The 12,642-nt window shown below is 42.0% G+C and overlaps 1 long non-coding RNA gene across 1 annotated transcript in view; it reads right to left on the bottom strand.

Moving 5' to 3' along the window:
- LOC110256743 overlaps positions 1-4,497 on the bottom strand; it is a 47,604-nt gene extending 43,107 nt beyond the window's left edge. The window contains exons 1-2 of the long non-coding RNA XR_002338661.1: positions 4,138-4,497; positions 2,961-3,335 (exon numbers count right to left, since the gene is read on the bottom strand). This is a non-coding gene — a long non-coding RNA (uncharacterized LOC110256743). The remainder of the gene's footprint in view (positions 1-2,960; positions 3,336-4,137) is intronic.

The following is a 12,642-nucleotide window of genomic DNA, read 5'->3' as shown; positions in this document are numbered from 1 at the left end:
TGGCCCACCCTTTCCAACACTTTTCTTTTGTCTTCTTTTTTAGGTCCAAACCTGCGGCATATGGAGGTTCCCAGGCCCAGGGTCAAATCAGAGCTGCAGACGCCGGCCTACACCACAACCATAGCAACACTGGTCCTGAACCATGTCTGTGACCTACACCACAGCTCGGGGCAATGCTAGATCCTTAACCCACTGAGCAATGTCAGGTATTGAACCCACATCTTCATGGATACTAGTAGGGTTTGTTAACCACTGAGCCATGACAGGAACTCCCTCCTAGCCAATGCTTTTTAATGATATCTTTAAATCAACAGGTCAACTGTCTCCAGAATCATGACCTAGAATTTGGGAGTCTTCATGCCTTATTCCTGTCTTTCAAGGAGCTGAGAGTTTTCAATCAACTCCCCTTTCTTGTTATCCAGTGCTTTATCATCTTTCTTTTCCTTAGTAATGATCTAAGGCACTCGCAATTGAAGCTTCTTAGGTGCCCATGGCAGCAAAAGTCATTAAAACCAGAAGCCCAAGTAACCAAAACTCAAGACCTAGTTTTATGAGGGAAAAGCTCACTGAGGTACTGACACTTTGTCACACACTTGATTATCAGTTTTTTAACTCAGCCCACACCTCCTCCTCAGTAAAAGGGAAACACCGGCATATCTCTGTTTTACTGTGCTTCACTTTGTTGCATTTTTTTTAAAAATTGTATGTCTGCAGGAATCCTGTTTTACCAGATAATAGTATTTTTTTTATCAATCAAGTATTTTTAAATTGAAGTATGTGCATTTTTATTCATAATGCTAGTGCATACTTAATAGGCCACAGAGTAGTGTAAATATAATTTTTCAATGCTGGGAAACCAAAAAAAAAATTCATGTGTCTCTCTTTATTGCAGTATTTGCTTTATTGTGGTGGTTTGGAACTGAACCCACAATCTCTCTGAGGTATGCCTGCAGATATGCAGAGAGACGCCAAGATAAAAGACCCTGTGCCAGAGTTCCCGTCGTGGTGCAGTGGTTAACAAATCTAAGAACCATGAGGTTGCGGGTTCGATCCCTGACCTTGTTTAGTGGGTTGAGGATCCAATGTTGCCATGAGCTGTGGTGTAGGTTGCAGACGTGGCTCGGATCCCAAGTTGCTGTGGCCCTGGCGTGGGCTGGCAGCTGTAGCTCTGATTCGACCCCTAGCCTGGGAACCTCCAAATGCTGCAGGCGCAGCCCTAGAAAAGGCAAAAAGAAAAAAAAAAGAAAGAAAAAGAAAAAAAAAGACCCTGTGCCCAGACAGCTGGTGAGAAGGACTGCCCACCCCCTGAGACCAGTCCCTGTGGGGCTTGCTGCCCTGCCTGCACTTGGGTTCCAGGAGATTCCCATGAGTCCCTCCAACAAAGCCATCTTATAGAGTTAAGATCATTTCAACAGTCCTGGACAAAGACACCCTTGCTTGTTTCTTATCCATCGATCACTAGACCCCCTTCAAGAGGACCTGTGAATTTCAGCTGACCTCACTGCCATGCCTCTCTAGTTTTCTGAGTCTACTTAGTTTGGAATACAAGTTATTTGATTTTTGCTTTTATTTGATCAGAACAACATCTATTTGGCTTGACTCGCAATGGAATATAACAGTAAACCAGAGAGTATATTGGGGATATTTGAGATAGAAAAAGATTATCTGGGGTTATAAATCTGAATTCTATCTCTAGTCACAAATTGTGAAGGGGATTTCCAGATAGCTAAAAAATGACTCATTTCTTGTATTTGTTTAACATCAGCACATTCCATCCTCTTAACTCTTAAAATCTGTGCTTGGAAAACCAAGCAAACTAATTCAATGCTAATTTTACACATCAGGAAACTGAGTCTTAGAGAGAGGTTAAATGTCCCATTAGGCTGCTTGGCCCAAAGAAAGTTATTTTGGGCCAGAATCTCCACGCCTGGCCTTGACATCAGTGGAAAACAGCTATTTTCACATTTCTTCTGTTGGTAGGAATTTCCCTAACTGCCTCGGGGCTCTGCCTCTGGACCTGCAGATCCTAGTGGTCTGAGCCCTGGGGAGACAGCAGGGGCAGGTGGGGAGGCAAAGAGGGATAAAGACATCACCTCAAGTTCTCATTTTCCTAAAGGCACATAAAATGAGCTCTCTTGTGCCCCCAAATCTCCACAGGACAGATGAGAATAGGCATCTGTGGAGAGCAAGGCTGCCAGGGACCACCACAGAAAAGAGCACAAAGGAGCCTGCCCCAGAGAAATGCGGGAGCTGCTTGGAGCTGAATAACTGCCCATGGGGGGAAAGGGGTCATTGTGTGGACCACATGTCCAATTCAAGGAGAACGAACCTAGATCAAGGGGAGGACATTGCCTGAGAAGACACATTAGAAGAGGTGGTTTCTCAAAGTCTTCTGTCTCCCTGCTCCACGTGGAGCACACACTCCTGATTCCTCAGGGAAAACCCTTGGTGTCACCTCCCAACACTCCTCTTTTCTCACACTCCACCACGTTTCCATCAGAAAATATTGGTGGGTTCTACTTTCAAAACACACCCATTTCTCACTTCTCTGATCCCCTTTTCTCACTTGTACCATCATCAAGCCACAGTTAAATCTCACCTGTCTTATTGCAATAGACTTCCACCTGCTCTCTCTGCTCTATCCTTGCCGCCTCACAAGATATTCTCATCAGAGTGGTCAGAAGACCTCAATAAAAGTTACACATCACTTGTCACTCCCACTGTATACTTTTGCCTTCTTTACAAAGAACTTCCATGAGACCAAGGACTCAGTTTTACTTACTGCTCTGTCGCCAGAACACGACCTAGCACGCTATTAAAATGCACTGTGAGAACATTAGATATTATCGGTGGTGTTAGGTATTATCACCGGGAGGTAACAAGTGAGGCATTATTATACTGCTCATTTGCAGAGGAGAAGACACCTGAAGTGGCCTGGGATGAGACCCTGGGTCTTTTACCTCTTCACGCCGTGATCCTACTGTATGTTGTGAGAATTGGCTGCTGTGGTCCAGACAGGAGCTTCGAGCTAAGTGGGAAGATTCAGACCCAGGTTTTCCCAGCTCTCACGAGGCCCAGCTTTCATTGTCAGAGGTGGAAACTGTATGCTTCTGTTTCTGTGGCCAGGCTACAGCTGCATCTCCTGCACAGGAAGTCCGTTAACCGTGGCAGAACTCAGAAAACAAACTGACTCGAGGTATTTCTTCCCAGGTTCTGCTAGGAGCAGTTCAATTCTACCACCTGTGATGAGGACGCCAAAGAAGGGATGAACAGTTTTCACCTGTTTTCAGAGCGCTCATCAGAATCACAGGCTACTGGTCCATTGGCCTGAGACCCTGGAAATCAAAGGTTAGGATGAAATCCAAAGGGAACTGAGGATATTTAACATAATTCAGTGGACAGTTTTGGTTTTAGTCATTATTTGCTCTTTAGACGGAAATTACCTGAAAAATCCCAACTGTGCACATGAAAAAGCAAGTTTGAGAAGTTTAATTCAGATCCTCAATGTTTTGAGAGGTTTTGAGGTTTTGTGTGTTTTTTTTGCAAAAACAGACATGTTTTGTTTTGGCTTCATATTAAAAATTATTTTTCTCTTAATCAGAAGTCAAGTAAATAAGTATTTTAGTTACCTATTGCTGCATAACAAGCCACCCTCAGACTTAGTGGTTTAAAATAAGGATTTGTTTTCCTGATCCTGTGGGTAGGCTGGACCTAGCCTCTGCTCGCTTCCTTTAGGTTCACTCACACAGCTGTGTTCAGTTGGAGACTCAGCTGTGCTTATATTTTTTTTCTAAAAGGATCAGATACTAGGCTTCTATGGTCACATGGCCTCTATCGGAAATATTCATGTTGGCCATTATACCACAAACAGCAAACACAATTTGTAGACAAGTGTGGCTACATTCTAATAAAGCTTTATTTGTAGACTCTAAAATTTGCATTTCATATATTTTAATGAGTAACAAAATATTTTAATGAGTAACAAAATATTCATCTTCTAATGATATTTTCCAACCATTAGAATAGTTAAAACTGTCCTTAGTTCATAGGCTATACAAGAAGAGCTGGGCTGGATTTGGCTCATGAGCTGTATTTGCCAACCCGTTTGAAAGGTCCAGGATGATTTCACACACTTACCTGGCAGTTGTTGCTGGCCGTTGTCTGGGGCACCTTGGTTTCCCTCCACAAGGCTTTTTATCCTCATGGAGGCTGAACCAGCTTCTGTTCATGGAAGTCTCAGGGCAGGATTCCAAGTGGGGGAAGACAGAGGCTGAAAGGACTCCTGAGGCCTAGGCTCCAGACCCCAAACATTAACACTGTTAAATGTGCTTAGAGTTAATTCACAGGTGCTGCTCATACTTAAGGGATGAGAGAATAGACTCCACCTCTCATTGAGAGGAGCTGTAAAACACTGTGGCTGGAGTTCTGTTGTAGTGCAGTGGAAACAAATCTGTCTAGGAACCATGAGGTTGTGGGTTCGATCCCTAGCCTTGTCAGTGAGTTAAGGATCTGGTGTTGCTGTGAGCTGTGGTATGGGTCGCGGACATGGCTCGGATCTGGTGTGGCTGTGGCTGGCATCTGTAGCTCTGATTAGACCCCTAGACTGGGAACCTCCATATGTTGCAGGTGCAGCCCTAAAAAGCAAAAAAAAAAAAAAAAAATACTGTGGCCGTATTTTTCAATCTACTGTGAGTAAGTGTTTTGGGTTGAAACCCCAAGTTCATATGGTGAAGTCTTAACTCCCAGGACCTCCAAATACAACGTCATTTGGAAGGAGGGTTGTAGCAGATATAATTAGTTAAGATGAAGTCATATTGGTGTAGGGTAAATCATATTGGAGTAGAGTGGGTGACTTTATTTGGAAATAGTGCAGCAGATATATTTAGTTAAGAGGAGTTCACACTGCAGTAGAGGATGGGCTCTAACCCAACATGAATTGTCCTTTATCAAAAGGAGAAATTTGGAGACAGACCTGCACACAGGGAAATTGCCGTGTGAACATGAAAGCAGAGATCAGGGTGATGTGGCTACAACCCTAGGAACCAGAGACTCAGTAAGGCAGTTTCCTAGGGCTACTATTCAAAGTACCATAAACTAGGCGGGGCTTGAACAACAGAACTTACTGTCTCATAGTTCATAGGCTAGAAGTCTGTGATCAAGGTGTCAGCAAGGTTGGTTTTTTCTGAGGGCTGTGAGCGGGATCTGTTCCTGGACTCTCTCTTTGACGTATAGATGGTGTCTTCTCCATGTGTCTTCAGATCCTCTTCCCTCTGTATGCATTTGTGTCCAAATTTTCCCTTATTATAAAGATATGAGTCATATTGGATTAGATTCCATCCTAATGTCCTCTTTTTAACTTGATTAATTTTATAAAGATGCTACCTCTAAAGAAGATCATATTCTGAGATAACTGAAGGTTAAGACTTCAACATAGGATTTTGAGGGGAACATAATTCAACCCATAACAGCCAGTAAACCACCAGAAGCTAGGTAAGAGGCATGGGACAGATTCTCTCTCAAGACCTTCAGAAGCAAACAATCCTGCTGACACCTTGATCTCAGAATTCTAGTTTTCAGAACTGTGAGAAAATAAATTTCCATCATTTAGGTCACCTGCTGACAAGGTACTTTGGGATGCCAGGCCTGGAAAACTAATACAGTAACCATAAGTAAAAGGCAGTTTTTCAAGAGCCAAAGCTGCAGCTGGAAATCAATGAATGGTTATAACATTTGAAGATATGAAGTTCAATGAGAGGTTATAACACTTTGAAGATATGAAGTTCAGCACTCAGATGCTTCTATTTAAATCTGTTGACAGATAAAAATATTCCAAAAGTCACTTTGAGTGATTTTACATGTGTTAGTTACAAATATCAAGGGTTGGGAATCTTCATATGTCACACTTTTCCAAAATAAAAATCCAAGCAATATTATTCTTGATTTTAATTTATATTCCTCCGCAAACATGAAAACATAAATTGAAGCAAACCAACAGTCAAAAATAAAAATATTTATGGATAAAAATGGGCATTTGATAATAGCTAGTCTAAATTCATTTAATAGCTGGGAAGAATGAAGTTTAAAAGAAGTATATGATTTATCTAAACCCAGGAAGTTAGTCAAAGTGCTAGGTCATTTCTTAGGATCCACTATGTAAAACTGTGATTTTAAAATTCTTGATCAGGTGCTCTTCATGCTAGCCAGCTAGCTCCTCTGCTTTTAGATGTAACCTAGAAATGTCATACTGTATAATTTCAATTTAGGGTTTATAAAGATTTTTTACATATATATTCTCATCTTTGTCCAAAATGATAGGATTTACTCTCTCAGTTTTATAGATGAGAAATGGGAGTTCAGGATCACTCAAGATAACCAATTTAAGTGGACAGAACTTGAACCCAGGTCTTCAGATTCCAAACTCAATCCACTTTCTACTATACTTCTGGTTCCTCCCTAGTACTGAATGAAGGTAACTCAGAACTCAAAGCCAACTGGGCCACAGAATCAGGGAAATCAGAGTTTAAGTTGTGAAACCAAAGCTTCACTGTAAAAGCTTTATGAGTCAACTTTAAAAAAAAAGCAATATTATTTTCTTTTAAAATAACATTTATTTTTATTTATAAATACATTATATAAATATATTTATTATATTTTATATATTTTAATATATATATGTATATATTATAAAAATAGTTCTCAATCCTTGCTCTAAATTTGGCGAGAGGGATATGGAGTCACATTTTGTGGCATGAACTATGAACTAGCATGGAGCCTATCCTGTTCTATGTGGAGTTTTCAAACATTGTTAAACATTGTCATCACACTGCTGCATTTCCCAAACTATGAGATGTCACCACAGGCGACATAGATGTTTATTCCTCAGTTGACCAGAGCACCCAGGTCCACGAGCCCTCGTGCTAAGAGGATGTCATCAGCATTTTCTCATTTCTCATAACAGCATTATGGAGTTTGAGTTTAGTGAAGAATGTGCTTAGGAACCAGCAGACCTGACTTCAGACTCTGGCTCTGCCACTTGCTAGCTGGGTTGATGTAGTCTAGGTACTTAATCTCTCTGAGCTTCAGGGTCTCCATTTATAAAATAAGGACAACAACTAGAAGTACTAGCACTGTACGCAGCACATGGTTCTCCTTTTCATCACCCATGTTATTCATCTAAAGCAGGTATTAACTGGAGGGCATATCTAAGCATTAAAGCAATGGAGGACAGAGCATGGGACAGTGGCAGCCACTGGTGTTCATTGCTTGATCATACTGTGCACTGTCCAGAGCTCTTTTATTCTGGGAATTGTTAGTGTATTTTATCCCTGATATTACTTAATGGATCTAGTTGCTCTTTCTGCTTTGGCTGCTAGGAAGATCAGAATCAAATTGGTGATGCCACCCTAATGGCAGGGCAGGACTGGAAGGCCTATGGATCTTTGACCTACCTTTGCTCTTTTTTTTTTTTTTGTCTTTTGTCTTTTGTCTTTTTAGGGCCACACCTTCGGCATATTGTCTATAGAGGTTCCCAAGCGAGGAGTTGAATCAGAGCTGTAGCCGCTGGCCTACACCACAGCCACAGCAACATGGGATCCTAGCCGCGTCTGCAAACTACACCACAGCTTGTGGCAATGCTGGGTCCTTAACCCACTGATGGAGGCCAGGGATCGAACCCGAGCCTTCATGGATCCTAGTTGGGTTCATTAACCACTGAGCCATGATGGGAACTTCCCATTTCTTCTTGATTATCACTCTATTCAGTTTATATTTTTTCTTATATTTTTCATTTTCCATTGTGTTAAATGGCTTCTTATAAATTACTTTAAGTCTTCTGTGGGACAAGGTCAGGTATATAACTAGGTTACTGAAAAGTTTCAACTTGGAATATAAACATGAAATATTTTTGATTTCTTTCAACAGCTGTTTCCAAGTTCCAGTTATACACCTTCAAATCATTCTTTATGCTTTAACAGCATTTAGTGTAATCCATAACCTTCCCTTCACTTTCAGCTGTTAAAATTTAGCCTGATACAGTATAAAACTTCAATCTCTTATGTGGTTCAAAGCTCTATACCTTTCCTCTCCACCTGTCAGGGCTCTAAATATATACCCACACAGAGAGATTCTTTATTGTAAGAATTGGCTCAGGTGGCTATGGAGGCTGACAAGTCCCAAGATCTTCAGTTAGCAAGTTGGAGACCCACAAGAGCCAGGGGTATAATTCTGGTTTAAGTTTGAGTCTGAAGGCAGGTGAAGATGGACTGATGTTCCAGCTCAAAAACAGTCAGAGATCAAATCCTCTCTTATTCAGCCTTTTATTCTATTTAGGTCTTCAGTGGATTGGATGAGGTTCATTCACATTGGGAGGGCAATCTGCTTTACTCAGTCTATGGATTCAAATATTATTCTCATCCAGAAACACTCTCACTGAAACACCCAGAATAATGTTTAACCAAATATCTGGGCACGTGTGGACTGGTCAAGTTGATACATTAAATTAACCATCACAAGTGGGGAAGACGGAAGAAGAAAGGGACAACTTCTCTTAACTAGTTAAGGTCCTCCCTGTTGTGTTGCTAATTATCCAGGTTATGCAGGTCAGTGTCCATGCCTCCCATGTGATAGATGAGCCTTCAGGAGGCTCCTGAAGCCCTCTTCCTCCTACTATATATCTCCCTGACTAGAACATCTGGCTCCAGCTCCATGTCCTCCACTCTTGGACTCTGCTTCCATCTTAATTCCCACCCAAGGTGGCATATGCAACATCCTCCTGTTGAATGTTCTTACTGGGTGGACAACCCTCTTAGGTGGGAAAACAACAAGATAGCTCAAGCCCAGCTCCCTGAAAAAGCTCTGTGTCCAGCTGTCCCATGGGAAGCTCAAGCTCATTACCAGGCCCAGTGGTGGGCATACAGCTCCAAGTTGTGGATCAGCTCCCTGCACCTTCCACATCTTTCCAATCCTCTTTGATGCAGAGACAGAAGGGCTAGTCTGCTGTGAATATGCAACTAGGGATAGGCAATACTGATCTCTTTTTCATGCTGGAAGCCTGATATCTATACTCAATTCACTTGGCACGCCCTTCCTTATCACATAACCTCTTATTATTGGTATAGATTAATAACACTTAATATTATTAATGTATCAGTGATTTTTTGATATTGGAAATGTGGTATATGGAGATGTTCTATATTTTCCTTCCCACAGATTCTAGCTCTCTTCTTGTTTTATTAAATGATTTCACTGTAATACACTGATCACCAAGCCTAACATACTTTGGTCCAGGTACATTTAGTTTACCTCACTTCACGTCACTTCAGTTCTTTTCAGTTCCAGTTCAGTTAGGATAAACTCGATTAAAATCCTGAGAAGTCTCAGAATTTCTGAAGCTGGGCCGCATTTCCTCTTTTGTAAAATTATAGGATTGCACAAAATGATCAGTGATGATGTAAGTGTGGCAAGGATACTTCCACTCCTCATTCTGGTGTCTATACAGACATGACTAATCAATCATGACAGTCTTGATCCATCCTGAGACTACTTTTCAAAACAGTTCAGACTAGTCATGATCGATTGACTGGAGTTGGCCTAGGAGAAGCAGCTCAAAGGACAAAGAGTGAGATGAACCTTATCCCACGACTTGGCTGTCAGTTACTGGGTATATGACCTTGAGCAAGTCACTTAACCTCATTGAGTCTGGGTCTCCTTTTCTGTTAAAATAAGAACAACAACCTCTAAATCACTAAGTTCTAGAATATATCATCCAAAGAGTTCCTGTCGAAGCTCAGCGGTAACAAACCCGACTAGGATCCATGAGGATACAGGTTCAATTCCTGGCCTTGCTCAGTGGGTTAAGGATCTGGCATTGCTGTGAGCTTCGATGTAGGTCGCAGATGCAGTTCAGATCCTGCACCATTGTGGCTGTGGTGTAGGCCAGCAGCTGTAGCTCTAATTTGACCCCTAGCCTGGGAATTTCTGTATGCCATAGGTATGGCCCTAAAAAGACAAAAAAAAAAAAAAAAAAAAAATAGAATATATCATACAAGATAGTAGATATCACACTTTGCAAATGAATAGGGCTTAACCAACCTAAATATTTCTTACTACAAAGGTCCCCATAATCTCCCCATCTGGGACATTTGTTTCCACTAGGGTTTGGAGCCAATTTTCTCTCTGTAGCTGAATTCTTAGATGTTGAGTCTAGCCATGGGACAGATGTCTATTTATTTATTTTTATTTATTTATTTTATTTTTAATTTAATTTTATTTTTTTGTCTTTTTGCTATTTCTTGGGCCGCTCCTGCGGCATATGGAGGTTCCCAGGCTAGGGGTCGAATCGGAGCTGTAGCCACTAGCCTACGCCAGAGCTACAGCAACATGGGATCCGAGCCGCGTCTGCAACCTACACCACAGCTCATGGCAACGCCGGATCGTTAACCCACTGAGCAAGCGCAGGGACTGAACCGGCAACCTCATGGTTCCTAGTCAGATTCGTTAACCACTGTGCCACAACGGGAACTCCTATTTATTTATTTTTAATTTTATGGCTGTACTTTGAGCATTTGGAAGTTCCCAGGTCAGGGATTAACTTTGAGCTGCAGCTACGTCCTACGCAGAGCAGTGACTTGAGCCACTGCAGTCAGATTCTTAACCCACTATGCCACAGCAGGAACTCTGGGGACAGGTATTTAAAAATATAGACTGTAAGGTCAGCAGACCTGGGACAGAATCACAGATTTCTTCCTTTCTAGCTGTATGAACAAAGTGCTTTAAGGCATGAGGTTCAGTTTCTTCACCTGTAAAATCGAGAATATTAATCTTTTTCCCTCTTTTGGCCATGCTCCCAGCACGTGGAAGTTCCCAGGCCAGGGGTCAAACCCATGCCACAGCAGTGACAATGCCAGATCCTTAACCTCCTGCACCACCAGGAAACTCTGGGAATATTAATCTTATCTGTATTAAAAGATTACCATCAAATTTAAATGATCTAATTAAACACTTATTTCAGGACATGGAATATGGTGAGTGCTCAATAAATGATAGTAAATAGGCTGGGTTGAGGGGAAGGTCCTATTACAGCTGAAAATTTGTTCTGGGTGGAAGACTTCACACCCTACAAAGCCGTTCCACAAGACGGCTCATCAACTTTATTAGCAGTGAATTTAAGGGATAGGTTTCCCTGGCTTTTTGAATTGGATTCCTCTTTTTAAAAAAAATCACAAAAGGGAAATACAGAAAAATGAAGCTGTACCCTTGACATACTGCATGATAGCCTATTATCCTCAACCCTCACTGCAACTGTTTTCACAGCTGAAGTTGGTGCTGTCCATTATGAAGTTTTTCTGCAGGTTCTGGAAGGGTTCAGTAAAAATGAAATCCCTAAAATGCCATAGAGGAGTGCTTGATTAAGCAAAGCTCTTTAATGAAAAACTTAGTTCCCCATAGGGTGGTTGAATATTTTTCAGCTAGCCTTTTGCTCAAGAAAGACCTTGGAAAAATCCTTCTCAGGTGGGTTAAAGCTCAGGCAAACATTATTATCCTTTATCCTTCACTCTAAAGAACAAGCAATTGCAGTGCTCTAGAATGTTCCTGGCATTCCCTACGGCAAGAAACGAGAGGAATTCTTGACATTTCAAACTCCGATGTGGCAATTTCTTTGAACATTCTTTGAAAGGGAGGATGAATTTTTTTTTTTTTTAAGATCTTTCAATAGTTTCATTGTTGTACCTGAGCATTCCTTATACAGTGGATTTACTCTAATTATCTAAATGATTCTAAAGAAGATAGTTTCCCCTCCAGTAAGGGCACAGCAAAGTGATCCTTACAGAGACATGAATGCAAATTGCTTTGGGATGGAAAATTGACTGAATTGTAATAAGTGGCAGCTGCCAAAAGAAAGCCTCTGAGGCCTTTTTAAACTGGGGTCTGGCTACACCTCTCTGTCCCCTCCTGATCTCAGGAGCCTGGATATGAGGTGGGCCAGTGTTTGTGACAATCCTGAGTTTCCTGAGCACTGTGCAGGGTACAAGCATTGCCTGGCTACCATGGTCTCAACCCTGACTGAAGTCTGTTACCCTATTTGGTCATCAATAAAACATGCTTCACAGCAGCAGGGGCACCAGCCACCATGAGAGCAAAAGGCAGGAGTCAGGATGGGAGGAAAAAAGAGAGAGCAAGAGAGAAGGGCAGATAGCTTATGACTGAGAAATGCACTGAGCTCCATGGAGAGACCCGCAGAGAAAAGACCTACCTGCTGGTAGACACATAGGGAATGAAAAGCAGAGGCAGGAGTTCCCGTCGTGGCGCAGTGGTTAATGAATCCGACTAGGAACCATGAGGTTGCAGGTTCGGTCCCTGCCCTTGCTCAGTGGGTTAACGATCCGGCGTTGCCATGAGCTGTGGTGTAGGTTGCAGACGCGGCTCGGATCCCGTGTTGCTGTAGCTCTGGCGTAGGCTAGTGGCTACAGCTCCGATTCGACCCCTAGCCTGGGAATCTCCATATGCAGCGGGAGCGGCCCAAGAAATAGCTAAAAAGACAGAAAAAAGAAAAAAAGAAAAGCCTCAGAAAGACTACAGAGAGGAGGAGAAAGAGAAAAGAGAAGGCAAGGAGTGGAGAGGAAGAGATAGCAAGAGACACCAATT

This window comes from Sus scrofa, chromosome 14 (assembly GCF_000003025.6).
Source record: "Sus scrofa isolate TJ Tabasco breed Duroc chromosome 14, Sscrofa11.1, whole genome shotgun sequence".
Lineage (NCBI taxonomy): Eukaryota > Metazoa > Chordata > Mammalia > Artiodactyla > Suidae > Sus > Sus scrofa.
Note: the sequence above shows the minus strand (reverse complement) of the source record. Positions and strands in the feature narration are given on the sequence as shown.